This window comes from Triticum aestivum, chromosome 6D (genome assembly GCF_018294505.1).
Source record: "Triticum aestivum cultivar Chinese Spring chromosome 6D, IWGSC CS RefSeq v2.1, whole genome shotgun sequence".
Taxonomy (NCBI): Eukaryota; Viridiplantae; Streptophyta; class Magnoliopsida; order Poales; family Poaceae; genus Triticum; species Triticum aestivum.
The window spans coordinates 136,020,294-136,035,288 of record NC_057811.1 but is presented as its reverse complement, the minus strand read 5'-3'; the positions used below and the strand labels follow the sequence as shown (position 1 = coordinate 136,035,288).

Below are 14,995 nucleotides of genomic sequence, written 5' to 3'. Positions count from 1 at the left end.
TGGGTATAAAGTGATACACTGTTCATTACGGGCCAGTTTCACCACGGGCCGTTAATGGGTGTAAAGTAATACACTGTTCATTACGGGCCAGTTTCAGCACGGGCCGCTAATGGGCCAAGAGTTACAAAGGGCCTCATATGGGCCGAAAGACGTCATGGGCTATACATGGGACAAAAGTGAAAATGGGCTGGAATCATATTGGATGGCCCAGATGACGCTACTGGGCCTAATTCGGATAGGGCGTAACGGGCCTTGGGTTAGCGGGCTGTAAATGGGCTATGTGCGAATAGGCCGTTAACAGGCTTTCCATGGGCCGGCCCTCCAGCTTTTGACCAAGTCAAACGGGCCGGCCTTTTCCCAGGAATGGGCCACTGTTGGGCCATGCCACGTGTCGACGTATCATAGGCACCTTCTGTCCAGTGAGTGGATGACATCTATCCCAACGATGAGCCGACACGTGTTTCCTCTAGCCAATGATGATTTTACACATGGAAAATCCCCATTGGTCGGGGCTGTTAACGGGTTATCGGATCCAAAACCCGACCCGATAGCTTAACGGCGTTCCGTTACGGTGGATGCCACGTGTCGGTCACCCTTGACGAAAGCACTTCTGTGCCGCGCGATTTATCGTCATGGAAGTGGACACTTCCGTGATGATAATTTTGGTAATGTCATGGAACACTTGTACGACAGCACAGGTATGACTATCTTGATTCTGTCATAAATTTTTCATGGATGTACATGCATGACAAAAAACGCGACCTACTGTGACAAACACGTATCATCATAGAAGTGTATTTTTTTGGTAGTGACAGGTGTGCTCCCTTATGAAGAACCCTTTGCTCCACAAAAAGTTGAGATTTTTAGAAACCAAGAAACTCCAAGCAAAATATGAAACTTAACAAACATGAAAAAAACCCTAGAAAACCAAGGAAGAAAAAAATGCTTACACGAGTGCACCTAGCTTGTGACTTGTGGTGGCGGCTGAACACGTCCTTGAAATGCTCATTATGTAAAAACTTATGAACAGGCTGACATGGACTGATTTAGCTGGAAGAAAAGGTAGGATCAGGCCCCGGCGTAGGCCCACCCGCGAAATTCAGGGGGTGATTGCTTTTTTTCATGGTAATACATGTCTCCTTTATATCATAAAGAACATAGTACAAGCCACATAAACATCGACCTGACAAATTAGAAAGACAGCAGAGCGCTAGCCTTTGCACAAAGAAACACCAGCCAATAAATAAAATTACAATAAAGACCAAAGAATCCTCTGAGCTTGACACCAACACACGTCACTTGCCTTCGTCACCACCACAACAGCCAACGAAGGAAAAAACTTAAGTTGGTCTAAAGTTCTAGCGCATAATAGCTTTGCACATGTAACCCCTTTCTGTTGAGTTGGGTCCTAGTATTCTTGGGAACATTTTTTTATGGAATCTAGGTAAGCTGAGCATGATAATCATTCCATTTCGTTGATTTACTCTTGTCTACGTCACTTGTCATGACCTCATTCCTGTTAAAATTTCAGCGTCCCCTAAAAATTATTGCTATCAGATCAGGAGATATGTACATTACTCATGGTGTTTCAGTCCCTACTCTTGACAAAGATGCATTGTGGGAATTTAAGCCAAATAGGTTAGGTAATGCATTTAGCATATTTTAATTAATTGTGAACGAGGGGCATCCTCTCAATTTTTGGAGTGCCCTCTAAAACATCTCCTTTTATTATTTTCTTTAGTTGTTGGAGATGTTCTTACCGGTGGAGATCTATATGTTGTAAGTTCATGTGATGTTGAATTTTCTTTTATGGATATAAAATTGTATAAAAGGATAGAAGCTTTGGGCCTCTATGCACATTCTAATGTTCGTTGAATCTATGGCAAAATATCTTTCAGAACACTTTGATGAACCACCATGTTGCCCTTCCACCTTGTTCTATGGGGAAAGTAAGTTACATTGCTCCAGCTGGTCAATACAGCCTACAGGTTAGTGGATGCTGTCACTTTATTCCAATTTCTAATTTATCTGCACATATTGTACCTGTGCTTCACTTTATTTGAAACACTACCATTGCTATGTATGCAGCCATGCAGGAGACAATGTTGGAGTTGGAATTTCAGGGCATCAAAAAGGAATTTACTTTGCTTCAGGTAAAAAAGGTTATTTCGTAAAGATCTTTGGAGGACTAAATTAGTATCTTAAAGTGTTGAACTTGTTGAACTGCGGACATGGCCTGTGTGTACACCAAGACCTATTGCGTCACAGCTTGTTGCGGACACACCTCTTCTTACAGGGCAGGTTTGTGAACGACTTATCTTGAGCTTCACTCTCCATAATAAAATGTGTTTTTCTGTTATCATGGTTTCTGTTCTTAGAAAATCAAACATTCTCATATGTTGGTTTTTCATTCACATTCGACGCCATTAAATCTCATTCTTATCTATTGTGAAATGGTTCCTACATGTTCTTTTGATGCATTGTTCCCCTCGGTTTGTGGATGAACATGTGCTATTCCTGGTACTTTTGGTTGCGGAAAAACTGTCATTAGTCAGGCACTTGCCAAGGTGATCACTAATTCTCCATTCTTTACTTCCCTGTTGTCATAGCTGAAGAGAATGCTCCTTCTATATATTTTCTTGGTGGCATCTCTATACTGAGTGATGAGTTTAACAATCTTTGCAATACTCCAATTCTGAAGCTGTGGTTTCTGTGGGATGTGGTGAAATAGGAAATGAGATGGCTGAAGTTCTCATGGATTTCCCCTAACTGACAATGACATTTCCTGACGGGCATGAAAAGTCTGTCATGAAGAGAACACCATTGGTGGCTAACACATCTAGCATGCTTGTTCCTGCTCACGAAGCCTCCATTTACACAGGTAAAGGCGTAATGCCTTGATAGCCATGAAAGTTAGGCACAAGATAGACATATATATCATCACTGTGCAACCCACTTTCTCTTGTCTAGTTTTGAGATGCCACATGATAATTTAGTAGTATTGATCATCTTGATCAATTGATCATGGTAGTACCTGAAATTTCATCTGCCCTTAGAGTCTCTGCAATGCATCATACTGAATGAAAATACAACAATAAAATATATGTTCCTCCCAAATATAGGAGCAAAAAGGCACATGTGTATTTGTTACTGGTGACTTAGGATAAAAGTATCGATATACAACCTTCTTCTAAGCTCCAAGCTGTATCTTTGATTTTTTTTTCTTGTATGTATTAGCATGCATGATTTTATTATCGCAAGTAGTGTTGAACTGCTGATAATGCATACTTATGGATCAAAAATTATCCCTTTATCATGAAAATCTTATGTAATATCTATTCCTTAGGAATTACAATAGCTGAATATTTTTGTGACATGGGCATGAATGTCAGTATGATGGCTGACTCCACCTCGTGGTGGGCTGAGGCTTTGCGTGAGATCTCTGGGCACTTGGTATTGTAAGCTTTGGGTGAAGCGTCGTACCCTGTTGACGGTGCCGATTGCATGTTCACTTAACCTTGACATATGCGTACATATTGTTGAGATTATAGCTTGTTCAGCAAGAGATGGAGAGATAGGGATATGCGGTTAACAAGAGATAAACTCTAGCCTAACAACCTGCCTATCCTAGCCCCTATGAGTACTTGATGTCCACGCATATGTTAACACCTCCTGGTGCAATTATGTTTAACATCCTCCCTTAATCATAACTTTCTCAAGTTGAGATTACGTTTAAACTCTTCAAATTTTCTTGTGGGCAAAGCTTTTGTAAAGCTATCTTCTACTTGGTCCTCGGAATGAATGAACCGAATTTCCAATTGCCTTCGAGCAAATCTTTCTCTGACAAATTGGGAATTTATCTCAATGTGTTTAGTTCTTGCATGAAAAATAGGATTGGCAGATAGGTATGTAGCACCAAGGTTATACACCATAAACATGGAGCTTGTTTTTCTATTCACTGGTACATCGAGGTGGTATACGAATGGTTTTTAACCCCTTTCCGCGACGGCGTTCTGAACCATCACCTAGTAAGTAACTGCGGTAGGGGGTCCTTCCCACATGACCCAGAAACCGTCGGGGACATGCCCTCCTGGCACACACGCTCGGCAAAATGAAGTCGTGTGCGACTGGCAAGCGATCAAATATGGTTATATGTACAGTAGTGCTAAAAAATACAATTATACAGGCGAAATCGTTTCCGGTCATAAGTACATCCCACACAGTCAGTCCTCGCTAAATATTTCCGTTCGTATATACATCCCACATAGTCACTCCAAGGAAAATGTTTCCGTTCGCAGGTACATCACACACAATTTTCCCTGTTAAATCGTTTGTGATAGCATTGCCATTGCACACGATATTATCAATTTTATCGTTTGCGTTATTGAATGCATCACACACGGTGCGTAGAAGAAACTGTGTGGCAAAGGTTGTCCATCACACACAGTTTTTATGTGGTAAACGTTTGCGCAAGGTGGCCTAACCAAAACAGTTTTCAAGAGGATGTCATGTGTGATTGTTCATTGATCCAACACGGTTTATTCCTAGAAACTGTGTGCGTTGCCTGAGGTTATCTCCCACGGTGTTTTCTTAATAACCGTTTGCAATAGAAAAACCCAATTAGCAGGCTAATTGGCTATTATTAATAATCCATTTATTAATCTAACTGACATTCATGTTAAGCACATAATATATTTCATTTCCATATTAAGGAAGCAGGATTTCATAATTGAAATACATCTGAGTACAACATGATATAGCTTCGGCACTCAGCTACCCCATTACCCAACTGCACCAGCACCAAGTTTCACATGCAACATCTAGAAACTTTTGAAATTAGCATCATAGACGGTACATAGACAGATGCATCTCATCTGGAAAACTGCTGAAGCGGAAGGCGAATATTGAGCCTTCATTCATGTTGAAGGTCTTTTCAACTTTAGGCCAGTGGCTGTGGATGATTAACCGTCCATCCTTCGTCCGATTTAGGAACACTTCAATATTGAACCATGGGTGTTGTATGACAACCTTACTCGCCTCCTGACCATAGAGGTGGTTTGAGAGGTAATCATCGAACTGCTTTGGAAAGGCCTGAAAACAAGGATGTGCATAAATATCTTCTCTATATTGGAAATGGGGCAAAGGAATAAAAAAAGTCAAGGTATAATAGTTAGTACCATCTTGTAGTGAACTGATGTCTTCTTCATTGTGCAGACAAAGATCTTGTTGTTTTTTGTCGCTAATTTCTTTATCCTAACAATCTTTCTGAGTTCCTTGACTTGATTAATATTCATGAACAACTCATTTCTCCATATGCAAAAAGGGTCGAATAGTGGGTCAAAACCTCTGACAGCAAGACCTACGTGTGCAAGACCAAATTGTTAAAAACCTAAATATTAGAATGGTTCCTGCAATTGCACAATAATGTGCTATTAGACAACGGACGATGCACGTGCTAACCTCGACTGTAAACCTCAGTGCTTCCCATTGTTTCCCTGCAACACATATAAGGTAGTTAGTCATCAGGTTAAGTGAGGGTTCGCATGCTATTAGTAAAATATGTTGATGAAAAATAAGCACATTGCAGATTCATCAGATTAATTCAAGCCACATGGAAAACCCATTTATCCAAACCAAGCATGATTAAGAACTAGGAAATATAGCACTTGTATATGTTTCTCATGTATTAAGTGCATCAAAATTCGATTTATTCCTCACATGCACAACAATACAAAATTCTACCCACAACAATTGGACATCGCATTGCAGAATTGAACCAAGCAATTAACTAAACACCACAACAAATGAACCAAACATTAACTGAGCACCACATTGCACAATATAACATACTCCTAATAGAAGATCAGATAGTTACCAAACAAAGCATGCTTAACAACTTGGAAATATAGCAATTGTATTTGTTTCTCATGAATTTAGTATAGCCAAATTCAATTTAATCCTCAGATGGTATACAATAACAGAATGCACCCACAACAATTGAACATCGCATTGCAGAATTGAACCAACAGTTAACTAAACACTGCAACAAATTAACCAAACGTTAACTGAGCACGACACTGCACAATATAACATACTCCTAATAGAAGATCAGACAGTTAACCAAACCAAGCATGCTTAACAACTTGGAAATATAGCAATTGTATTTGTTTCTCATGTATTTAGTACAGCCAAATTCGATTTACTTCTCACATGGTATACAATAACATAATGCACCCACAACTATTGAACATCGCATTGCAGAATTGAACCAAACAGTTAACTAAACACCACAACAAATGAACCAAACGTTAACTAAGCACCACATTGCACAATGTATACCATACTAGAAGATCAGATAGTTAACCAAACCAAGCATGCTTGACAACTTGGAAATATAGCAATTGTATTCGTTTCTCATGTATTTTGTAAAGATAAATTCGATTTATTTCTCACATGGAAGACAATACAAAATTGTAGCCTGAAGAATTGAACATCACATTTGCAGAATTGAACCAAACAGTTAACTGAAGACGACAACTAATTAACCAAACATTTAATAAGTGAGCACCACACTGCACGACATATAGAACATATACACTAGAGCAACAGATTGCATGGTAAAATTAGATAGCACAATTCACCTAGAATATATTAAGGAAAGGCAGGAGCAGCACACGCAACGCGTAAAGCGAGCATGCTTAACCGGCGTAGCTAGCAAATGGCAAGGTGCTCCTCCAAGATCTGGGGGTCGGCACAAATGGCAGCCATCGCGACCTCATCCGCGTGTGCGGCCTCGATTTGCTTCTCCGCTGCCAAATGCCGCTTGAGCTCCTGGCTATACTGCGTGCACCATGGCTTAGGGCGGTGCTTATTTGGTGGAGGGGTCGGTGATTTGGGTGGAAGGTGTCGCGCCGGCGGTCGGGGCATGTGGGATGTGGAAGGAGGAGGAGGATGGGGGTCAGGTGTGGATTAACTGCCTGGATAGACGAGGCCGAGCAGCGTGAAGGAGGGTCGCCAGCGAGGAGGCAGCGCTGCAAGCAATGAGTGAAGGTTTCAATGTGGAAAGGAAGGTGGAAACAGGGGAAATGTGGCTTTTGGTAAGGGGGAGGGGGCGGGGAGGTAGATATTTCCGCGGAAGCCGGAAATTTTGAATCGGTTCAGCGAAAAAACTAGCGCGCAAAGTGTCGTCAAACACGGTCCCTTATTCAGAATTGTGTATGATATGTGAACATCACAAACGATTCATATAGCTTAACCCGTGTGTGATGAGTTTGAACGTCAATTTTTTTTGTTCAAATTTCCCTGGTTATAGTGGTCATCCAAGTCATTGCATAATTTGGGTACAAAATGGAGACTATAGCACACCCACACTTCTTAATCGAGCAAGTTCAGCAATTAAACAGAGCTAGCTGACTTAAACATTACTCTAACAAATTAAAGACCGATGCTCTTAATTAAATAAAACATAGTGTACTACTACGGCTGGTGCTCATCGATTTCCATCACCTCCTCCATGTCCAGCTCGCGCCCGACGGTCTCCTGGGGAAGGGGCTCCATGGCATCCATTGCACCATACTCGGCAAGCATCTCGCCATCCGCGTCCGCCATCTCTTTGGAAAGGCTGCCACGAGCTGGGCGTGGGTGGCCGCGATCTGGGCTTGGACAGGCTCCGTCGTGGTAAGGTATGCGACAGAGGAACGAACAGCTGCTCGAACACTCCCGGTGATTGCCAACTCTTCGGCCGTGGGTTGCCGACCGTTGTCGGAGAAGCTTCGTTCAATTTGTTCGGTGACTGCCACGAGCTGGGCGTGGGCGGCCTCGACATGGTCGTGGGCAGCTTCCATCAGGGCTAAGGCTGTCGCTGCGGAACGTACAGGTGCTGTGCCACTCTCGCCAGTTGCTATCCCCGAGGCAGATGTTGCTGCCGCCATGTGAGAAGCAACATCGGCCGTTTGGGCTGCCTTGGCCGCCCGGTCGCAGATTGCGGCCGCTCATGCACCTTGTTAGCATGCGCATGGCGGCTGCGGCGTACTCTCACCGGAGTGGGCCGCCAAAGTTGCCCTCACGACGCGGGTCCACGTCCCCATCTTTCACCGGCGACGACTGAACAGTGAAATGATATTTGGGGAGCGAGCTAGTGTGCTTGACACGCCGGCTGTGGACTGTAGCTGATACGTCTCCAGCGTATCTACTTTTTCTCACACTTTTCCTCTTGTCTTGGACTCTAATTTGCATGATTTGAATGAAACTAACCCCGGACTGATGTTGTTTTCAGCAGAACTACCATGGTGTTGTTTTTGTGTAGAAATAAAAGTTCTCGGAATGGAACGAAACTTTGCGAGGATTTTTTATATCAATAATAAGAATTTTTAGATCCAAGACCCACCGGAGAGGGGCCCCTGGGTGGGCACAACCCACCAGGGCACGCCCCCCTCTCCTGGTGTGCCCTGGTGGGTTGTACCCACCTGGTGGCCCCGCAGACCTCAACCCTGACACTATAAAATCACATATTTCTAGAAAAAAATCAGGGAGAAAGAATTATCGCGGTCCATGAGACGGAGCATCCGCCAAGCCCTGATCTTCCTCGAGAGGGCAGATCTAGAGTCTGTTTGGGGCTCCGGAGAGGGGGATCTTCGCTCTTCGTCATCACCAACCCATCTCCATCGCCAATTCCATGATGCTCCCCACCGGGAGTGAGTAATTCCTTCGTAGGCTCGCTGGTCGGTGAGGAGTTGAATGAGATTCATCATGTAATCGAGTTAGTTTTGTTAGGGCTTGATCCTTAGTATCCACTATGTTCTTAGATTGATGTTGCTATGACTTTGCTATGCTTAATGCTTGTCACTTTGGGCCCGGGTGCCATGAACTCAGATCTGAACCGTTTATGAATTCATCATTATATCCATGTTTTAGATCCAATCTTGCAAGTTATAGTCACCTACTACGGTTATGATCCGACAACCCTGGAGTGACAACAACCGGGCCCACTCTCGGTGATGACCGTAGTTTGAGGAGTTCATGTATTCACTATGTGTTAATGCTTTATTCCGGTTCTCTATTAAAAGGAGGCCTTAATATCCCTTAGTTTCCAATATGGACACCGCTGCCATGGGAGGGTAGGACAAAAGATGTTATGCAAGTTATTTTAATAAAGCACATATGACTATTTATGGAATACATGCCTACATTATATCGATGAACTGGAGCTAGTGCCGTATCGCCCTAGATTATAACTATCTCATGATGAATATCATCCAACAAGTCACCGATCCAATGCCTATGAATTTATCCTATATTGTTTCTGCTAAGTTATTACTGCTATCATCACCGTTACACTTGCTACAAAATTACTGCTATCACTGTTACTATTACCATTGCTGCTGTCACTACTATCAAAACTATCATATTACTGTGCTACTGATTACTTGCTATAGATAATTAATCTCCAGGTGTGGTTGAATTGACAACTCAGCTACTAATACCTTCAAATATTCTTTGTCTCCCCTTGCGTCGAATCTATAAATTTGGGTTGAATACTCTACCCTCGAAAACTGTTGCAACCCCCTATACTTGTGGGTTATCAGTAGCCGGCGCACCTTCTCGCGTAAGCCATAGGCGTACTATACACCGATGGTGCTCCAGGATATTTTGTACTGCATCTCACACGGTTGGTGATAATAAACTGTGTGGGATCTACTTGATTTTTCATCTTGATTTGAATTACATAATGGGGTCACAACAGCAATGACGGTGTTTGAATTGCTAGAACTTTTATCTATAGTGAACATGCAACTATATGTGTGTCGTAAAAAAATTGGAATTATTCAGGGTTCATTTGGACATTTTATACATTAAATTTGTTTTCTAGCCATTTCAGGTGCACAATTCAAAATTAAACTACATGCACATGCTCCGGTGCACCAACATGGGTTGTAAAATCATATATATGTCCATGGGTTTATGCTTATGTCCCATGCAAGAAATGGGGATGAATTTCGAACACCACGGCACCGTGGCTCTCCGTCAAACGTTGAGGTACTTTCTTTTGTAATTCTAGTAAATCCAAAACCCATCTGAAATTCATGAACCTTGGCATGCTATCATGGAATGGCATCGACATGCTAGGGTAAAAAATATTGTCCCATTTGGGGCAGGTTATGGTATAAGCTTCTCACAAACCAGAGCTTCTCACAAGAACCCTCATGGTTCCGTTAGGGAAACGTGTCACCTTTGTGGACAAAACGATATTCGTCGCCTCTTCTTCCTTTCAATTTTTTTTCCTGGTGTCAACATAGAACAACAGGAGTGTCGTGTTAAATTTTGTATTTTTTGGGGATCATTTGGACATTTTTATATGTTAACTGAGTTTTCTAGGCATATATGTGCATAATTCAAAATTGAACTACATGCACATGCTCCAGTCCATAAAAACGGGTTTGAAAATCTAATGTTTGTCCTTAGTTGCAAGCTTAGGTCACATGCAAGAAATGAGAATGAATGTCAAACACCTTGACACTGTCGCTCGGCCGCTAACATTGAGATACATGGTTTTAAAATTCTAGTAAATTGAAAAATCGTCTGAAATTCATGACACTTGACATGATATCATGGAATGGCATCACATGCCATGGTAAAACTATTGTCCCATTTGGGGCATGTTTGGGTATAAACTTCTCACAAACCAGAGCTTCTCTCACAACAAGCCTCATGGTTTCGGCAGGGAACGTGCCACCTTGGGGGACGAAACGATATCGGTTGCCTCTTCTTACCTTCAAAATTTTTCTCGTGTCAACATAGAACAACACGAGTGTTGTGTCAATTTTTGGGATTTTTCGGGGTTCACTTGGACACTTTTATACATTAACTGAGTTTTTATGCATTCATGTGCATAATTCAAATTTGAACTACATGCAATGCTCCAGTGCATATAAATGGGTTCAAAAGTGGAATGTGTGTCCTTGGTTACATGCTTAAGTCCCATGCAAGAAATGAGAATGAATGTCAAACACCTTGCCACCATTGCTCGACCGCTAACATTGAGATACATGGTTTTTAAATTCTAGTAAATTGAAAACGCGTCTGAAATTTATGAAACTTGACATGCTAGCATGGAACGGCATCAACATGCAGTGGTAAAAATATTGTCCCATTTGGGACAGGTTGGGGTATATAAGCTTCTCACAAACTAGAGCTTCTCACAACAAGCCTCATGGTTACGGTAGGGAACGTTTCACCTTTCTGGACGAAACGATATCCGTTGCCTCTTCTTGATTTCAAATTTTTTCTAGTGTCAACATAGTACAGCATGAGTGTTGTGTTAATTTTAGGATTTTTTGGGGCTTGCTTGGACATTTTTATACATTAACTGAGTTTTCTATGCATTTATGTGCATAATTCAAATTTGAACTACAGGCACATGCTCTAATGAATATAAATTGGTTCAAAATTCAAATTTGTGTCCTTGGTTGCATGCTTAGGTCCCATGCAAGAAATGAGAATGAATGTCAAACACCCTGCCACCGTCACTCGGCCGCAAACATTGAGATACCTGGTTTTTTAAATTCTAGTAAATCCAAAACTCGTCTGAAATTCATGAAACTTGGCATGCTATCATGAAGCGGCATCAACATGCCGTGGTAAAAATTTTGTCCCATTTGGGGCAGGTTTGGGGTATAAGATTCTCACAAACCAAAGCTTCTCACAACAAGCCTGATGGTTTCGGTAGGGAACGTGCCACCTTTGGGGACGAAACGATATCCGTTGCCTCTTATTGCTTTCAAAAAAATTCTAGTGTCAACATAGAACAACAGGAGTGTTGTATTAAATTTTGGATTTTTTTCGGGTTCGTTTGGACATTTTTATACATTAACTGGGTTTTCTAGGCATTTTATGTGCATAATTCAAATTTGAACTACGTGCACATGCTCCAGCGCATATAAATTGGTTGAAAAGTCAAATCTGTGTCCTTGGGTGCATGCTTAGGTCCAATGCAAGAAATGAGAATCACTGGTACGCGTCGGTGCTAAACAAACGATTTTTAACCCCTTTCCGCGATGACATTTGGAACCGTCGCCAAGTGAGTGTGGGCGATAGGGGGGTTCTTCCCACACGACCAAGAAACCGTCGTGGATATGCCCTCCTGGCACACACGCTCGGCAAAATGAGGTCGTGTGCGACCGGCGAGCGCTGAAATATGGAAATATGTATGGTAGAGCTAAAAAAATACAATTATACAGAGAAATTGTTTCCGGTCGCAAGTACATCCCACACAGTCAGTCCCCGCTAAACGTTTCCGTTCGTATGTACATCCCACACAGTTGCTGCAAGGAAAACGTTTCCGTTCATAGGTACATCACACAAATTTTTTCCCATTAAATCGTTTGTGATAGCATTGCCATTGCACACGATACTAATAATTTTATCGTTTGCATTATTGAATGCATCATACACGGTGCGTAGAAGAAACTGTGTGGCAAAGGCTGTCCATCACACACACTTTTTATGTGGTAAACGTTTGCGCAAGGTGGCCTAACGCAAACAGTTTTCAAGAGAAAGTCATGGGTGCAGTGGAGATTGATCGCACATGTAGTGGATCCGAGAAACGTTTCTGATCTCCGCGTATATCGCAGACATTTCGCTTTCGCAAACCGTGTGCAGTGTAATCCCTAATTAATCCCTAATTTAAAAATCACATGTTTTGAATTTGAAAGTAGGCAATCACTTATTTCATATACAACCATGTTTATTACAAATATAGGTAAAACCACGAATCCATGATTCGATGCCCATGTACATATACTGAAGAACTACAGAAGCACCAAGTAAGGAATGATGAACCACAGTTGTACTAAAGACTGTAAAGAGAGAGGCGAAAGACATTCTCGTTGCTGGAGAAGGTAAAGCGGAATGCCCATATTGTGCCCTCCTCCATGCGTAATGCGCGCACGACTCTAGGCCAACCCCTTGTGATGGCTGCCCGTCCATCCTTCACTTTCTTCATTAGGACTTCTCGATGCTCATTGTAGTCTGGATGAAATACATTAACCTTCATTGCGTGTCCAGCAATCATGTACTTTGCGAGGTAATCTTGAGTGAACTGCTTCGGGAACCACCGGGAACGAAAAAGATTCAGACATCGTTGTCTAACAACTCATTATGGGCAGTAAAAAGAGAAGGCTGCAGAGTTTGTAGTTACCATCCTACAGCTCACTGTTGTGTTGGATAGAGCATAAACAAATAATTTGCTTGCCACCATTCGTATCTTTTTGCTAATAATCCTTATCAGTTTCCTCACCTGATGCTTGTTCATCAATATCTCATTGCCCCATACGCTAAAAGGGTTGATGCATGGATCCTTGCCAAGGGCATATGTACCTACAAGCAACAAGTCAATATTAGAAGCTAACTGGTGTCCAAGCCTGGATCTATATGCACTACATTATGGAACGACGAGGGGAGTACAAGTCGGGGGATGAAGCTAACCTCGGCAGAAAATGGTGGCCACCCCCGTTGTTGTCCTGCATAAGTAGTGGAAAGGCATGATAAGTACATAAATCTTAACATCAAACAAATATAACAAAGGTAAACAACATCATCTCCAAATGATAGCTTGAATGTGTTGGTTTCAGCATGCTGTTAAAGCAGATATAAAATGGAAGGCAATGTTACCAACAACAGGCTTAACAGCCATCAAATATTGCAATTCAAACTGGTATTTTTGAAAATGAATAGAACGTAGGTAATGATTAAACATCACACTGGATAAATGTGTAAAACTGAAATAAAGGGCATGTGTTAACTACACCAGGAATAACTGGAACCAAATATTACCGATCAAACTGGTATTGATGTAGTCGAGCGGCACAGTTCCGACTTGCACATAATGAACAACACATTGTGAATGACTGAAATAAACAAGGCATAAATGACCAGTATAACAACCAAATATAGCCATTGAAAACTGGACAGAGTCTCACTGCAACCAACCTAACAAGCAAATACAGTTAAACATGGCATATGTTTGAAAACTGGACAAATGCTCACTGCAACCAACCTAACAAGCAAATAAAGATAAACAAGGCATCTGCTTGATAACTGGACAAATGCTAAAAAAAGAGCAACCTAACAACCAAATACAGATAAAAAAGGCATCTGCTTGATAACTGGACAAATGCTAAAAAAAGCAACCTAACAACCAAATACAGATAAACAAGGCATCTGCTTGATAACTGGACAAATACTCACTGCAACCAAACTAAGAACCAAATACAGATAAACAAGGAATCTTCTCGATAACTAAAAAAATGCTCACTCCAACCAACCTAACAACCAAATACAGATAAACAAGGCATCTACTCACTATAAACAACCAAATATAGCCATTCGTGAAACTGAAGTGGACAATTCACACTTAAACATCACATAGACCTACTGAACAATACATTTTTTACATAACTGAAATAATTAAACACAGCACAGTTAAAGCACCGCATGGCAAATGCTACTACAACAAAGGGTACGGGTTGGCAAGCCAAAAAAGGTAAGATTTGCTGATAGAATGTTGCCTCACATTTCATGGACAGGATCCTTCTAGTTGGAAGAGCACATACCCATGGTGCGCTCTCTGATGTCACAGATGGGCTATTGCACCTTGGAAGAACCTTTGTGGGTGCCCTCCTCGTGGTCGTGGTCGATGAGATCTGACTTGGAAATTGAGGATCCCAAGTCACCGCCGTACAACGTGTCCTTCAGAAGTGACAAAATGGGCTCGATGGCGTATAAAGCTCGCAAATCCTTGACCGCTTGGTGGAGGAGATCAGCGGCAGGGCCGTCGAAGAGATCGACGGCGGTTGAACCAGAGGGGTTGGGGATGGACCACTTAACCTGTGACATGGCCTGCGTGAAGCCCTCGGTGTGGACGAGCTTGATGTCGTAGCCAGATTTCCCGAGATACAGTAATATGGTAGCCCGCTGACATGAAGACTTCGACATGGCA

At 42.0% G+C, this 14,995-nt stretch overlaps 1 pseudogene; it reads left to right on the top strand.

Moving 5' to 3' along the window:
* The first annotated feature begins 1,504 nt into the window (after positions 1-1,504).
* Positions 1,505-3,578, top strand: LOC123142529 (V-type proton ATPase catalytic subunit A-like; annotated as a pseudogene).
* Positions 3,579-14,995: the final 11,417 nt, after the last annotated feature.